General features: G+C 45.4%; 1 non-coding gene across 1 annotated transcript; it reads left to right on the top strand.

Moving 5' to 3' along the window:
* The first annotated feature begins 1,532 nt into the window (after window positions 1–1,532).
* On the top strand, window positions 1,533–1,657 carry LOC130030886 (small nucleolar RNA SNORA27). Its single transcript, XR_008793549.1, has one exon. It is a non-coding gene; the product is annotated as a small nucleolar RNA SNORA27 (small nucleolar RNA).
* Window positions 1,658–16,363: the final 14,706 nt, after the last annotated feature.

Here is a 16,363-nt window from a genome sequence, read left to right as displayed (position 1 = left end):
AAAGCCCCATCCACAGAATACCCAGGAGAGATTTCTGATAGAACCAGAATTTCTTTTTCTTTTTTTTCTCCCCTGGCTAAAAGGGAGGGAAAGAAAGAAAGCTAGGAGCAACCAGGTATGGAAAAAGAGCTTGGAAATACTGGGCAGGGGGCAAATATTTGCCTCTAGGTGGAAAAGGAACAGCGAAAAGAGTCCACTATTTCTCTGGGCCCACCCAGCACTCACTTATTTCCCTGTGTGCCAGCCTGGTCATCACCTGCCACCATCTGCATTGTTTTGTCCATAACTCTCTGCTCAGCAGAGTCAGCTAACCCCAAGTTCAAGAGTGAAAAGCAGGGAGTACGTACACCTGGGCTCCCTCACCTCCTCTCCCCACTCATGTGTGCACCCTCTGCCTGTCCCCTGGTGGACCGAGGTCCAGGTCCCAGGGGAGTTCCTTCTAGCAGTCGCCTCTCCTGCCCAGTCTCACTTCCTCAGTCTTCTTCTGTCAGCCGCACCTGACCGCCCAGATAAACTACTGACCTTCAAGTTCATCCCTAGGTTCCACTTCAACACACACACACACACACACACACACACACACACACTCATTCATTCATTCATTCATTCATTCATTTACCCTTTAAGCCACACTGGTGATGCTCAGGGATTATTTCTGACTCGGCACACAGGGATCATTCCTGGTAGGATGGTTGGGGTCAAATCCAGCTCAGCTGTGTGCAAGGCAAGTGCCCTACCTGCTGTAATACCTCTCTAACTCCTCAACCTTAGATAATTTCCTCCACGTCAAGACACACACACAGACACACACACATGTTTTATTTTATTTTATTTTGTTCAGGTATGGGGTCCAGACCCGGCTATGCTCAGGGTTTACTCCTGGCTTTGCACTCAGACATCACTCTTGGCAGGTTCTGGAAACCATATGGAGTGCTGGGGGGTCAAACCAGGTCAGCCGTGAACAAAGCAAGTGCCTATCTGCTGTACTATCACTGCAGTCAACAACCTAAATGATACCTCAACTTCAACACACACTCATGTACAACCTTTAAATATGCCTCCACTCTACACACACACACACACACACACACACACACAGAGGAGAGAGAGCATTAAATTGCAAATTTAAATAATACCTCCACTTGAACATGCATACTCGTGCACACACAGCTCTCTCGCTCTCTCGCTTTTTTTTCTCTCTCTCAACAGAAATCTTACAATATCTGCCTAAACCCATCTTAGTCTTGGGCAAACATAAATCTCTCACACAAAAAGAAAATAAAGAAAAATAACCTGTCATAAGAAAAGATGTGGTGGTAAAAACAACAGACCAATTCCAGAGGTCTCTGCAAATGCGGTCCTGCATCCACATCTTAGAAACCTTTAGAAAAATCTGTCCAGAATACAAGCAATAAGATCCAACACTACTAAGAGATGTCTGTATTAGGGAAATCTGGGCAAGGGGCTTATGTGAAGTCCCTGTAATCTTTGTGCCTCTCCTGTAGAAGAAAACTCTTCCAAAATGAAACATATGTCCCCTTCTCACTTTGCCAATTGGGTTTAAGTCTTAATTTGCTATTCAAGTGGGGCAAAGGAAGTATCCTTTTAAAATTCAAGCAAACTGGGTGCTTGTCTTTTTTTTTTAATTGAATCACAGTGAGACACGCAGTTACAGTTATTCATGGTTGGATTTCAGTCATATTATGTTCCAACACCCATCCCTATATCAGTGTTCATTTTCTCTCACTCTCTCTCCCTCCTTCTCCCTCTCTCTCTCTTTCTTTCTCTCTCTCTCTCTCTCTCTCTTTCTCTCTCTCTCTCATCCTGTCAGAGGAAATAACATGGGGGAAAAAAGAAACTTCTTTCATAGAGGCAATGCTTGTTAAAAACAAAACAAAGCAAAAGAAAACAAGCATTGCCTCTGTGAAAGAAAAGCCCTAAAATAAGAAAATCAATTCAGAAGGAATAGTATGATACTCAAAATAGCGAGACATAGCAGTAGCCAGCAATGAAGAGGCGGCCGCCCAGATCGGAATTAGACATTGTGGAAGGTCAGTGCAAGCAATTTCCTCAAAATCGGAGGAAAGGCACCAAAAAATGACTATAATGAGACAAGAGAAAAGAAACAGAGAATGGCTCCTGGAGGCTCCGTAAGTTCGCTTTTGGAATTCTAGAAGGAGTGAAGAGGACAGATGGAGGAGAAGCAATAATGAAGGAAATAACAGAAGGAAAATTCCCTCAACTGTAAGCAACGGAGCAGCTCCCAAGGACGGTAAGTATGTGCTAGTGGGAAAACACGCAGCGAATATTGCCAGGAATGGGTGCCAACGCTCAGCCCTGGGCTGGCCATGCCCACGCCCCTTGGGCCCCGTCCAGGTCGACATGACTGAGAAGAAATGCAGAAATCCTTGATTTGTCTGCAGTTGTAATAGAACTGCAGAAGCAATGGAAACGTCCAAAATGCCAGGCATAACTCCTGGTGACCTGAGCGACTGCATCAACCCAGGACACTGAGATGATGCAGGAGAACGCTGAGCTGGGGGGTCACAACTCTGGGAAATGAACACCCACACCTCGGGCAGCTTGGGGCAGAGCAAGACTCATAGCATGGGAGGGGGAGGGATTACATCCGTTCCCACTGCCCTGCTTCCTTCCACCTGCCCACTCCCCCACCACTTCCCCTCCATTCCTTCCATTGCCCACTGTTCCCTTCCCCCGGCCCCTTGTGTGCCCTCTCCAGGCTGGAAAGCCCAGATGACTTCCAACTCATCCTGCTGTTCCTCAGGTCTGTGGGATTCCACGTGATGATTTTACGATTCGTGTCTTTCATACCCTTCCTTTCCTCTCCATCCTCACAGCCCCCGAACTGTTTTTAAGAATATCCCACATGGTCTTCACACTGCCAGCCTCTGAAATTCAGTAGCCAACTATTTGGTCCGAGACTTGGACCAAACCAGTTGTTGGAAATATAGGTGCTCACAGGTGATATAAATGAGGGAAGCTTCACTGTTGGTGGGAATGCTGACTGGTGCAACCTTTTTGGAAAACAATATGGGCATTCCTTCAAAAACTAGAGATTGAGCTTCCATATGACCCAGCAATAGCACTTCCGGGAATATATCCCGAGGGTGCAAAAAAGCACATTAGAAATAACATCTGCACCTATATGTTCATTGCAGCACTGTTCACAATAGCCAGAATCTGGAAACAACCCAAATGCCCGAGAACAGATGACTGGTTAAAGAAACTTTGGTACGTCTTACACAATGGAATACTATGCAGCTGTTAGTAAGGAAGAAGTCATGAAATTTGCTTATAAGTGGATGGTCATGGAGAGTATCATGCTGAGTAAAATGAGTCAGAAAGAGACGGACAGCCATAGAATGACTGCACTCATTTGTGGAATATAAAATATCATAATATAAGACCAATACCCAAGGTCACCCAAGTAGATACAAGGGCCAGGAATATTGCTCCAGAGTTGGAAGTCGGCCTCATAAGCTGGGGGAAAAGGCAGCTGGAATAGAGAAGGGATCACTAAGTCAATGACGGTTGGAGGAATTGTTTGGGATGGGAGATGTGTGCTGAAAATAGATAAAGGACCAAACGTGATAGCCTCTCAGTATCTATACTGCTAACTATAATGCCCCAAAGTAGAGAGAGATTATGGGGGAAATTGTCTGCCATAGGGGCAGGGGGAAGGGGAGGTGATACTGGGGACGTCGGTGGTGGAGAATGTGCACTGGTGGAGGGATGGGTGTTCGATCATTGTATGACTGAAACTCAAACATGAAAGCTTTGTAATTGTATCTCACGGTAATACAATAAAAAATAATAATAATAAGGGAAGCAAGCAGGATAATCACTGGGGAGTAGTGAGGACTATGGCAAAAAAAAAGCTCTAACTACTAATAATCATCATTGTTGTGCACTGTTCACCTCCATTCTTTACCATGCAAACAGTAACTCAGAGAGGCAGAACTTCCTGTTTAAAAAACAAACAATAACAACCACAAAAAAAAAAACAGAACTTCACACTTTTTTTTAAGCACTGGGTTATTAAAAGTTGGCAATTAATTCCATTTTTTAAACACTTTCAGGGTTGTTGTTTTTTGGATCGGCTTCTGTCTCTGATGAATTCATAACACCTAGAACAGCACTCAAAATTATTCGTGAAAGTTAAATGCTGCACAGATGCTGACCAACAAGTGGGCCTCCAGCATGTAATCCCGCCATTGAGAGCTGCTTCAATCTCCACACAGTGGAGTGACTATCATCATCCTTACCTCAGAGATGCCACACTGGGCTTCCGGGGTAGAAGGACCTTGTCCCTAGTGACACAGCTCATGCCTAGGATGGGTAGGTCTGGGTCTCTGAACACACCTCCTCTGCTTGCTGGACCACCTCTTTCATCATCAACCTGTGCGTTCTGGGAAAGGTCATCCTTCATCTACCCCTGTCCCATAAGAAGTCTTCGCCTTCTGCATATTATCTCTGTTTGGTTTCCTGTGTACTTCCAACACCAGCCCAAGCTCATCCCGCTCCCTGGAACTGCCGTTGCCCTTATTCAATTCCTCCCCATCATCCTTCCCAGAGTGCTAACAAATATCATTAGCTGAGAGACTCACAAGACTTTCATTTCTATTTTATTTTATTGTTATAAATTTGTTCACAATAATTCATCACATTTAATATTCAAACACCAATTCCACCACCATGCGCCTTCCCACCACCATAAGAGGAAAGTGTGTGAAGATTGTTGTATTTCATCCTGGAGCCATTTAAGCCTTTATATAAGAGAATACAAGCATGTATGTTAAACCAAAACAAATGTGTGCTACTTTTAGTACATCAGCCTCATAAAACTTTTTTTTCTTAAATTTCTATTAGTGAAACACCATGAGGTACAGTTGTAGACTTACAAATTTTTGTGCTTGGGTTTTAGTTATACAATGATTGAGTACCCATCCTTCCACCAGTGCCCATTCTCCACCACCACCAGTCCCAGTATCCCTCCCACCCCCTATTCCCCCAACCCACCCTACCTCTGTGGCAGGGCATTCCCTTTTGTTATCTCTCTCCTTTTGAGTGCTATGGTTTGCAAAAGAGACATTGAGTGGCAATCTTGTTCGGTCTATAGTCTACTCTCATCATGCATTTCCCATCCTGAGAGGAACCAGCCTCATAAGACTTTTAAAGCCACTCTCCAAGGCCTAGTAGATGAGCTTCTGACATCTCAAATCTGACCTCCCTCAGAACCCCATTTCTGCCAGTACTGCCCCAGTTTTCCATACCCAACCTCTCCAAACTCCTCCATATTCCCTAAAAGCACTATGTACCCATGCCTGTGCTCCTCTGTTTTCTCTCTGTAAAATTTGTGTTTCCTTTCTCCTTTGGAGAACTCTGGGTCACCCTTTAAGACCCAGCTTAGGGCAAGAGAGAGTTCAAGGGGCTGAATACATGCCTTGCATGATGGAGGCCCAGGTTCAATACCCAGCACCACATGGTGCTGTGAGCACTATTGAAAACAACCCTCAAGCATAGAACTGGGAGTAGTCTCCACCACCCCAACTTATCCAAAAAGCTCCCCCTTCCCCAGAAAACCCAGCTTTGAGGATTCCTAAGTGAGCCTCTCCCTAGGGCTTCCAGGGTCTCCACAGGTTTTTATTTTCTCAGTGGTCCCCACTGTAACAGCCTGTCTCATTCTGTGTCATTGTCACTGTCTCATCCATTCACCTCCTCAAAGTCATGTTCTTTGATTATTCTAGCTGACTGCCCCAAGACTAGCAAATATTTGTCTTTTTAGCATGGACTTACTAAATATTTTGCAAAAAAAAAGGGACAGTTTTTGCCCTCTGCAGACACATTTGAGGGAGAAGCACATTTCTCTAGGAGGCAGGGATTTGGCTCAGGTGAGAGAGCTCATTCCTTGCATGACTGAGGCCCTGGGTTCAATGTTCTGTACCCACATGCTGCTCTCTAGCACTACCACAGATAACCCTGGTGTCCCCTGAACTTTGGAGAGTATCCCCCAAAATACATATGTATATATGTTTTATATGTGTGTATATTATTTATATAATATGTATGTAAGGACTGGAGTGATAGCACAGCGAGTAGGGCTTTTACCTTGCATGCAGCCGACCTGGGTTCGATTCCTCCGCCCCTCTCGGAGAGCCCGGCAAGCTACCGAGAGTATCTCGTCTGCATGGCAAAGCCTGGCAAGCTACCCATGACATATTCAATGTGCCAAAAGCAGTAACAACAAGTCTCACAATTTGTTGTAAGACGTTACTGGTGCCCGTTCCAGCAAATCGATGAACAATGGGAGGACAGTGCTATAGTGCTACAATATATATAAGTAACCCTGCAAGTCTGTAATTATCTCTATTTTACTAGAGAAAGCTGACGTCCAGAGAGGTTAATGCCATGTAAGTAGCAGAGCTAGACTCTAAATCCAGATCCTCCAAATGTGCACTTCCAAAATGCCTACTACTGGGTTGATGATACCGCATTTCCCTTCCATGACAGTTCTTCCATGACAGCGCCCCCTGAGTCCTGTTTTCATCTGTTCAGCATGCTCAGTTCTTCTTAGCCTGATTATTGCAGAGTTATAACTCACCGTTAACTAAAAGATGGTGATGGGGGTGGGAGGTGTGGGGGGGCGGGGATACTGGGATCCGTGGTGGTGGGAAATGGGCACTGGTGGAGGGATGGGTATTTGATCATTGTAGAATCAAAACCCAAGCACAAAAATTTGTAAGTCTACAACTGTACTTCATGGTGTTTCACTAATAAAAATTTTTTTAAAAGATGGTGATAGAGCTCACCACGGCTCATACTACTGATTGGATTCCCACACTTGACCTTCTCTGTTTCATCAAAGCCCAGACAGGATGGCTTTTGCAGGCAAATGTGGCTGATTAAAATGGCAATTTAGAGAAAGAGTGTGGATAGCACCATGAACCACCATTTTCCTCACCAAGAAGAACTATCTAAAATGTACTATCTTATTTTAAAGGAAATAATAGCATTTGCTTATATTATGCCTTTCATACCACGGGGTTATAGAATATATAGCTTCTGTGTCTTGGGGGACTGATAGAGGAATGGGAAGTAACTACTAATATGTATGGGATTTTTGAAATTTTGGGGCACATCCTGTGATGTTTAGAGGTTACTCCTGGCTCGCACTCAGGAATGAGTCCTGGCCGTGCTTGGAGTGCCATATGGGATGCCAGAGATGGAACCTGGGTCAGCCATATACAAGGCAGATGACCTCCCCGCTGGACTATCACTTCAGCCCCAGCATAGGAATATTCGGACAGTGATTAAAAACATTCTAGAATGAGATAGTGGTGGTGGTTACCCACACTTGAAGTTGTATTTTACTACAGTAAATTATTTACAATGTACAATTGACCAGTTGTGTCAGTTTTAAGTGCACTTTCAAGGTCTTTAAGTATATTCACGCTGTTATACAACCATTATTGTTGTTACTCTCCAGAATTGTCTTCTCTTCCCTAGTTAAACTATTGTTCCCACTAAATACAACTCCCTTCTCCTCCACTCCCCTCCCTGGTCTCTGGAAACAGCCCTGTTACTTTCTAATTTCATAAACTTGAGTCCTTAGGTACCTCAGCCAAGTGGAATCAGATAAAATTACTACTTTCATCCATTTTGCAATCATAAGTAACAAATTCAACCAAAACAGCACTGTGCTAAGATGAGAGAAATGGAAATCTCCAGCTGAGTCTTCAGTGGAACCTTCGGTCTTCCACACCAAACCTCACCCCCACTTCTCTTCTTGTATAGGATTCTTTCCCTAAATCATCTAAGCTGTGAATTTCCCGTTATTTATAGTCAAATGCATTTCCTGCCAAAGGGAAACTTGCAGAAAGACGACAAATTTCATCCCCCTGTCTCGGTTTCCTCATCTAAAATATGAGATAATTTGTGGTGATTTGATTTTTTTAAATCACAGGGTTGATAAGAGGACTAAAGTAGCTACTACTCGCAAGGCATTTAGACTAGAGTTCACATATAAGATCCCAATACGTGGCCACTACTGTTCTTGCCACCATTGTTATTACGATTTTTCTCTGTTATTACAGAAGAGAGAGAGTGGTGTTGAACTCACATTCTGAATCCCAAAACTATGAGCCCCTACTACATAGGCTGGCTTTTAAAGCCTGGACCAAGAGCTAGGAAGCAGGAGGCTTGGTGGGTAAGAGAATCTGGAATCAAATGACTTAATTCAACTATAGGGTCTGCCATGTATTCAAATGAAATATGAAGTGAGTCATTTAACCTACATAAGCCTCCATGTAGGGGCTGGAAGAGAGAGTATAGCAGGTAAGCTGCTTGCCTTGCAACCCTCCCATATTCAATCCCAGGCACCAAATATGGCCCCCTGAGCCCCGCATGGGCTGATCTCTGAGCACAGAACTAGGAGTAAGCCCCGAGTACTTCCAGGTGTGGCCCAAAAACAAAAATAAAATTTTAGACTATCCTGTGGGAAGGGGGCCCGTAGTTCAGTGGAAGAGTGTGTGCTTCAAATGTTTATGATCACCCTGAGTTTAATCTCCAGAACTAAATAAGTCTGTGTGTGCGTGCGTGTGTGTGTGTGTGTGTGTCCACACCACCCTGTTGGTCATGGAAGAGTTAACAACCTAACTACAGACACAACCCCATTCCTTACAGAACTTGCCACAGCCCCCTCCTCTGCCCCCACAGAGTCAAAAAGATACCCGTAATTCAGAGCCTGGCTTTCACAGCACCCCCTCCCCTTGAAAATCACTCTTAACAAACTCTAAAAGAAAAATACATCTTGCCACTGTGGTGAGAATTATAGGTTGTCAGTAGCCCAGCATTATGTGTATCCCCAGACTTTATTTATTTTTAATAATAAAGTCTCTGAGCCGCTGATCAAGATGGGGGTTGGGGTGGGGGCAAGCCATCTTGAAACTGACTGCTGTCTGACAGAGAAGGGGGCCACCCTGACCTCCCAGACTGCACCCTAAATCCTCATTAGCTGCCACCTCCCCACGGGGAGGGATATGGAGGGTGAGGGACAGCAAGGCCACGCCAGCCCCGGGCACAAAAACAAACCTCAACTTGGTTCACTGAAAGGTAATTACAGGGACTGTCAGAAGCCGGTGCCAGCGTGACTTTCCAGCCGAGGAAGCTGCAGGGACCTAAAAACGCCACAAATTCAAAAATAATCACTGAATTCCCACAGTGAATTGTGGGTCGATCACTCAGTGCTCCCAAATAAAGACACTTACAAAGCGCTTTGTCTCTTTCCCACGGAACCGAAAATGAGCGATTGCCTTCCAGTGACCCCCAAAAAGGGGGAGGCGGAAACCAGCGTCTGGGCGGCCTCACCTGGACATCTGAAGGGCTTTTCTTCATTCCAACCCCACAACTTGTGGGGTTGACAGACGGCTCCCCGTTCACAGATCGTGAAACCGAGGTTACGCTAAATGATCAGCTGGGGTATGAGGCTGAGGCTGAAACTGGGCCACGTCTGTAGGACTTGGAAGCCCATGTGGGTTCCCAGTGGCTCATGCTGGTCACCTTTGCCCCTGCTTCAGCCTGTAGTTGATGCTGTCCCATAACTGCCAGAGCTTTACCCGGTGGTCCAGTAATGCCTGACACCATGTATACCCCACATTGGTCCAGTCTGCTCCCCACACACCCGCCTCAGCGGTACCAAGTGCAAGAAAACTGTCCTGCAAGATATGTCTACACCTGGAATCCACAAACAGTCCCTGGGACCCTGTTCACGGGGTTTGTCCATTCCCTGCTAGAAAAGCCAGTGCATCTGAGACCAGACACCTTGGTCTATTTCCTACCAGTCACCCATCCGGGGTCCTAGTTAATACCCTACCCCCTCATTTCCCTTCTCTCTGAAACAGTTATTCATTATTCTCCATGCCAGGTTGCAGGTCAAGTTTTGAAGGTTGTGTATAAACAGGACAATCAGAGGGTAGCGGCCTTGTAGAGCTGCTAGTCTAGCGGTGAGCAATCATCCTCAGAAGTCTCCAGAATCATCCACTCAAAACCTCCAATGTCCCAGGGGAAACACGGGAACAGAGCAGAACAAGGTCCCAGGATTAGCCACAAGGTTCTGAGTTACGTATTCATATTATCCCCCACTTTACAGGCAGGGAAACTGTCCCAGGACAACTAAGGAAGCTCCTGGAGCTCCCAGGCGACAGGTGTAGGAACCAGGTTTGAAAACCCAGATGATTCCAGGACCCCCCGCCTCGAGGCAGCCCAAGAATGTGTCCTAGGATCTCAGATCTTGGTGGCTGTGAGTCTCCCGCATTTATTTTACAAACAAGTTTGAAAAATCATTCCGACAAAGACCTACTCAGACTTGCCCGACACCGTCTTTTAAACAGCTTGTTTTCCCCACTCGACAGGTGTCTGGATGGCCCTGGGCACAAATCAAGACTCAGTTCCCTGCCAGGAGGCTGAGCCATGGCTACAGATAGAGGACAAGTGCCCGGCAGCCCTTGGCTGCTTCAGTCCATGGGACTGGCTGGTGGCCCTGGCAAGATGCTATAGTTGACGCCCCTCCTCCTCACATGCAACTCCCAGGAGTGGGATGGCGGGACAGAGCCCACAGATCACTAGCACAGAGGGATGCCGTCGAGTTCCATCTCCCTCTCTCCAGGGAACATCAATCACTGCACACTTGCAGCCCCTGGGGAGGTTGGGTCTCCTTTCTGCGCTCACAGCCGCGTGCGCTTCCTCGATCCAAGCGCAGATGGAAGACAAGGGCGTGGGGTTAATTGATCAAGCAGCACCAGCTCCTATGCGGAGATTGGCATAAAATGGCTCATTTCACAGATGCAGAGGCCTCTTGCTTGCCCGTCTCCTGTGATTAAAACAGGTCACTAATGCTTTTGAACAAACACGCTCCAACTTACACATTCAGGTTCAGCGTGTTCACCTTGGAACTCCTCCCTGCCCTCCCCCTCTCCCCCACCTCCTGGCATTCTTCAAATGTTTGCTAAACACCCACCAGACACAGAGTGTAACACTAGGGCTGGGAGTCTGGGTGGAGGGGATGTTATCATTCAGTGCGACTTGGTTCATACCAGCCACCTGTTTCATCTACCACAGGCCCAGGGAAGACAATCAGGAAATGAAGCCAAGTCCCACGGTCGGGAGTGGGAGAGACCAACAGATGGGGTGCTGCAAGGTGGCAGGGCAGGGGGTCAGGAAAACAGAAAGTGAGAGGAGGGTAAAGCTCAGATCAAAGGACAATGTGAAAAAAATAGAAGACTTGGAAGTAGGGACTCAGGACACAAAGGAGAAGTGTCCCAATCATCCTCTTGGCTCTCAACCTACACCAGTTCTCAGCTTCCCAGACTAAAAAGAAATACTTGGGGTTCCCTTCTCATCCCAAGTAACTTACACACACCCAACTTCTGGGGTGTCCAGTGGTGGTGGGCCCATAGTTGTTGCAGGTAACATTGTTGTACCCTCCTTGTTGGCAGGTGACTGTGATGCCTCTGCACCAAACTGGGTTCAGAGGATCCAGTCCCCTTAGAAATGCCTTGGAGCTAGCATCAATTTTTGGTTTGGGGCCATGCCCAGAGATGCTCAGGGGTTTCTCCCAGCTCTGCACTCAGGAATCACTCCTGGCGATGCTCAGGGGACCGTTTGGAATGCTGAGGGTCGAACCCAGATCGGTTACATACAAGGCAAGCACTATAACCACTAGGCTATCTCTCCGGCCCAGAAGCATCAATTCAGAATCTGGGGATTCTCTTTTCACATTATCACAGAACTTGAAGGAATACATAACCCCAGTCTTTGAAATTTGTCATTCTCCCTCCCTTTGCATTACTCCTTTTCTTGTACCCAGTGTCTAGGTCTTGAGGAAAACAAAAGCAGGAAAGAGGCCCTTCTCCTAATAGCTTGACCCTCTCTACATCCCAAGCTTCACTTAGCAATGGGGGACACAGGCCCCTAGGTCCTGCTTAGGGCGTACAGACACAGCAGGTGGTAATAGGTTAAGTTATCCCAACTGTCCAAGACAGACCAGAAAGAGAAGTGCTTAGAAAAGAGAGGAGCATTTTACTTGCTCAGAGTGCAAGGGAGTCTAACTTCTCCAAATATAAAACACAGCAATTATTTCGAGCAAAATCATTGTGAAATCACCCAGCTCACCGGGTCTCATTCATTTGTCCATGGCATGAAAACAGCAACTTCCTCCCATGATTCTATCCACACGGTTATCTGCCAAGATCCTCAGAATAAGAACCAAGGAAGAATTGTCTTTGGAAGGCCAGTCTCTGGGGAAGGAGCCAAGGATTTATTGATTTGGGGACACTGGTATTTCGGGTTTGTCTCAGAGTTTAGGAATGTGAAGCTTTGTTGGTGCCAAGTCTTTCTCCCCAGCTGAGGTAAATGAAGTGTTTCATCACATTGGAAGCAGGGTCTGGTGGCCACTGGGCTTCAACACACCATGTATATGATCTGTGAAGAAAATATAATGGCAACCCAAACTAGTTAACTGAAGGAGATCATAAAAAAAAATCAGTTCAGGACCTTAAATGACGACAGTTTGGGCATGTGAATTAGGGTACATCTTGCACCAGTATAGAGGAGAAGTCAGGGGAAGTTGGAAGAACTAGTGGTGAGTCAGCCTGATGGGTGCTGATACTTCTCCCATCCAGAGTGTGACAAGAACCACAACTCTGTGTTGGGGACCACAGAATCCTAAAACATCTACTAGGCCATTCAATACAACCTCTTCCAATACAGGTGGGTAAACCGAGACCCAATGTTTGGATGTGTAGGTCTTGGATATGTCCCCACAATATCTTCACAATATACTGGTCTTCAAGTCCAAGAGATTTAGAGTGAAAGGCATATTTTCTTTTTAAAAGTAAAGAGATACTCAGAGTCAGCAATGCCACGTCCTGTTAATATTCTATTTTTTTAAAGATAAGCAAGCTTTATTATTTTATTTTATTTTATTTGCTTTTTGGATCACACCCGGCGATGCACAGGGGTTACTCCTGGCTCTGCACTCAGGAGTTACTCCCGGCGGTGCTCAGGGGACCATATGGGATGCTGGGAATCGAACCCGGGTTGGCTGCATGCAAGACAAACACCCTACCTGCTGTACTACCGCTCCAGCCCCTATATTCTTGAAATACAAATTTTTAAGAATAGAGACAAAAAGGGAATCAGGGACTGGAGAGATAATACAGCAGGTAGGGCAGCTGCCTTTCACTCAGCCAATTCAAGTCTATCCCCGGCATCCCCATGTGATCCCCCAAGCCTGCCAGGAATGACCCCTGAGAACAGAGCCAGGAGTAATCCAGGAGTGATGCTGGTATAGCCCCAAAATCAAAAAATAAATAAAAATAAAGCACATGTCTTATGGTGCTGTCCTTGAAGGCCATACCCAGCAGTAACAAACATCGCTACTGAAGAGAGAGTGGATAATGGACCCAGCCTCCAAGAGGTCTAAGGTTCACTCTGCAGTCTTTGCTTCCTCGTGTATTGCTCATTTTAATTAAAAATTATAATCCAGGATTACTGTGAAATGTTTGAACAATAAAAGAATAAAAGGGGGATGGGGTGGGAGGGATACTGGGATCAGTGGTGGTGGAGAATGGGCACTAATGGAGAGATGAGTACTCAATCATTGTATAACTGAAACCCAAGCACAAAACTTTTTAAGTCTACAACTATACCTCATGGTGTTTTACTTAATCACTTAATCACTTCCCGTTAGTCGTCAATTTGCTCGAGCAGGCGCCAGTAACGTCTCCATTTGTCCCTGTCGCGTGCTAGTGTAGCCCAATGGCATCTGTTCGCTCCAGGAACATGAAGAGCCTCAAACCGATCGTTCATGATCTTCACGAAGAAGTCTGACCATCTGGTAGGTGGGCGGCCACGCGGTCTTTTGACATCCCATGGAATCCAGTCGGTAACAGCTCTAGTCCAGCGGTCGTCTTTAAATCTCATTACGTGACCAGCCCATCTGATTTTCGACACCTTGGCAAATGAGACAGCGTCCCTGATTCTTGAGGTGTTTCACTAATAAAAAATTTTTAAAAAAGAAGGAAACATAAAAGAATGAAGGCTCTCTGGAATACTTCTCCCCATCTCACCTTCTCCCCACAAGAAAAATAATCTTAACGATTTAGATCCTTTCCCAGTGTTCACCCTAATTCACCAATTTGTGTGCATAGAAATGCATTTAATGAAGGGATTTCCTACACAAAGAGCTTCCTATGACATATCCTTCCGTTTGCCTTTTTCCCCACTGATCTTGGCATCATGAACACCTTTTCATGTCAAACAGCTAGACCACTTATAAACAATTGAAAATTACATGTGTGAGTACTCCATCATCGCCTTTCAATGTTCCTTCTGAAGGCACATTTAGGCTATCTCTACCTTCCTTACTTGTATTAATAATGCCCCCACATATACAGCTATTTTTCACATCTATACATCTATTCTATGGAACAGGACTCCTGGAAGTGAAATGCTACTCCAACGAATTTATTTCATTGTCTACTCTTACATCGCCACAATATTGACAGAGAATATTTGCACACACACTCCCTTACTAAGCAAAGGTAATTGTGAACTTTCTAAAATATCTCTCACTTTGTGGGAAAGAGTAGCACATGCCAATTTCCCCTGCCTCAATTATGAGGAAAGCTAAATAGCTTTGTTTTGGAATCTGTTGTTGGTTCAGTTTGGATCCCCTAGAGGCAGATGCCAAGACAGAAGAGGGTAGGCAAAAGTCTTGCAGAGAGAAATGCTCTTGGCAGGGCAAAGGTGCAGGGGGAAGCAGGAAGAGATGGCAGTGATTTCAGGCCAGGATGCAGGTCATAGAAGTGGGGCCAGGAAGGATTGGATGGGAAGATCCCTAAACACAGTTCTTTATCAGTCCAGCAAGGAACTTCCAAGGAGGACTGGTAAGGGCCTCACTGTCAAGGGCTGGAAAAATCCTAGAGGTAGCCCACCCTAGTGGACTTGAAAATGCACTAGCTCGGCATTCCTCAAGCTTTCTACACCTGGAGATGCATATGGATCCACAGACTGGCAGGGTCTGGGGGGTGGTAAATCAGTAGCTTTCGTATTTCTATACCTGCAGACCAGCTCTGGAGTATGGGTTTGTGGTTGAAGAGCCCTGCTCTCACCAGATGTTCACACAGGAGGTTCTCTTGCAGGGAGATCTGAGCACACACGCCATGGCTCCAACAGAAATTCAGTGTCTCCTCATAGTTATCTGGCCACATCCTTGACCTACTTGTTTTATTGCATCTTTGTCCTTTGTTAGGGATCTGTAGAAAGTTTCCATGTACCTGGCAAGTTAGCCTTTTGCTGTATTCACTGCAAATATTTTCTCTCTGTTTCTGCTTCCTGTTAACTTTGGCTCTGTGTTTCACTGTACTGAATTTTTTGAAAGCTCAAAAAAAAAAAAAGTACAGTGAAATCTGTTCATTTTTAAGGCATCTGTGTCTTGCTTAAGAATGTTGTCTTTTTTAATAGAAAGAAAAAAATGGGAGGAGGGTTCCATTACCTTATCTCATACCTTCACTGACTACACCGTGTATTATAGACATAAATTTAGTATAAATGCTTAGATTATGCACCAGGCAGGGCTTGATTCAGTTTGTTTCTCATCATTTCCAGGGATTTTTTTTTGCCATCTAATTATTGCAAAATATGTTTTCTTTCGGAGTTAGTGGCTGGATCTATTTGTTCAAGTCAAAGCCGAGACGTCCTCCCACAATGTCACTGATGTCTGTGTGCAGCAGAAAGAAAATCTTTGTAGCACAAGCCATGAGCTGAAAACATTCGGCATTTGAGAGAAGATGATGTGGTGACCCCTAAAGACAAAGGAGACCTCAGTTAGCAGCAAGTGTAGGATAGCAGAAGGAGGAACCAGAAGTCAGGGCTCCCCACTTCCACCCACTGAGAACTTGGGTGGTTTTAAAAGATAGTGATCCACCTAACACAAGTCTGATCACCTCTTTGGCAGCTTGCTTGCGTGTGTTCTTCATTTTTGTATTTCAGGTCACTATAATAGTATTTAATGTACAAAGTTACCACACCTCACCACCCCTAAAGTTCCCCAGACCCCAGACCCACTGTCCTCATGTTACTTCTAGTCTGCTTGACTCCCAATCTCTTCCCTTCCCTGTTCGGTCATCTCTAAATTTTGTAATCCAAGGCCAAGAGTTTGTCATTGTTCAATACTCTCCAGTCTCTTGTTTTAGTTCTCTGTATACCACAGATAAGCCAGGTCATTCAGTCTTTGTTCTTCTCTGATTTTGCTTCACATAATGTCCTTCCATTCCATCCAAGG

This window comes from Sorex fumeus, unplaced genomic scaffold, assembly GCF_029834395.1.
Source record: "Sorex fumeus unplaced genomic scaffold, SorFum_2.1 ptg000044l, whole genome shotgun sequence".
Lineage (NCBI taxonomy): Eukaryota > Metazoa > Chordata > Mammalia > Eulipotyphla > Soricidae > Sorex > Sorex fumeus.
Note: the sequence above shows the minus strand (reverse complement) of the source record. Positions and strands in the feature narration are given on the sequence as shown.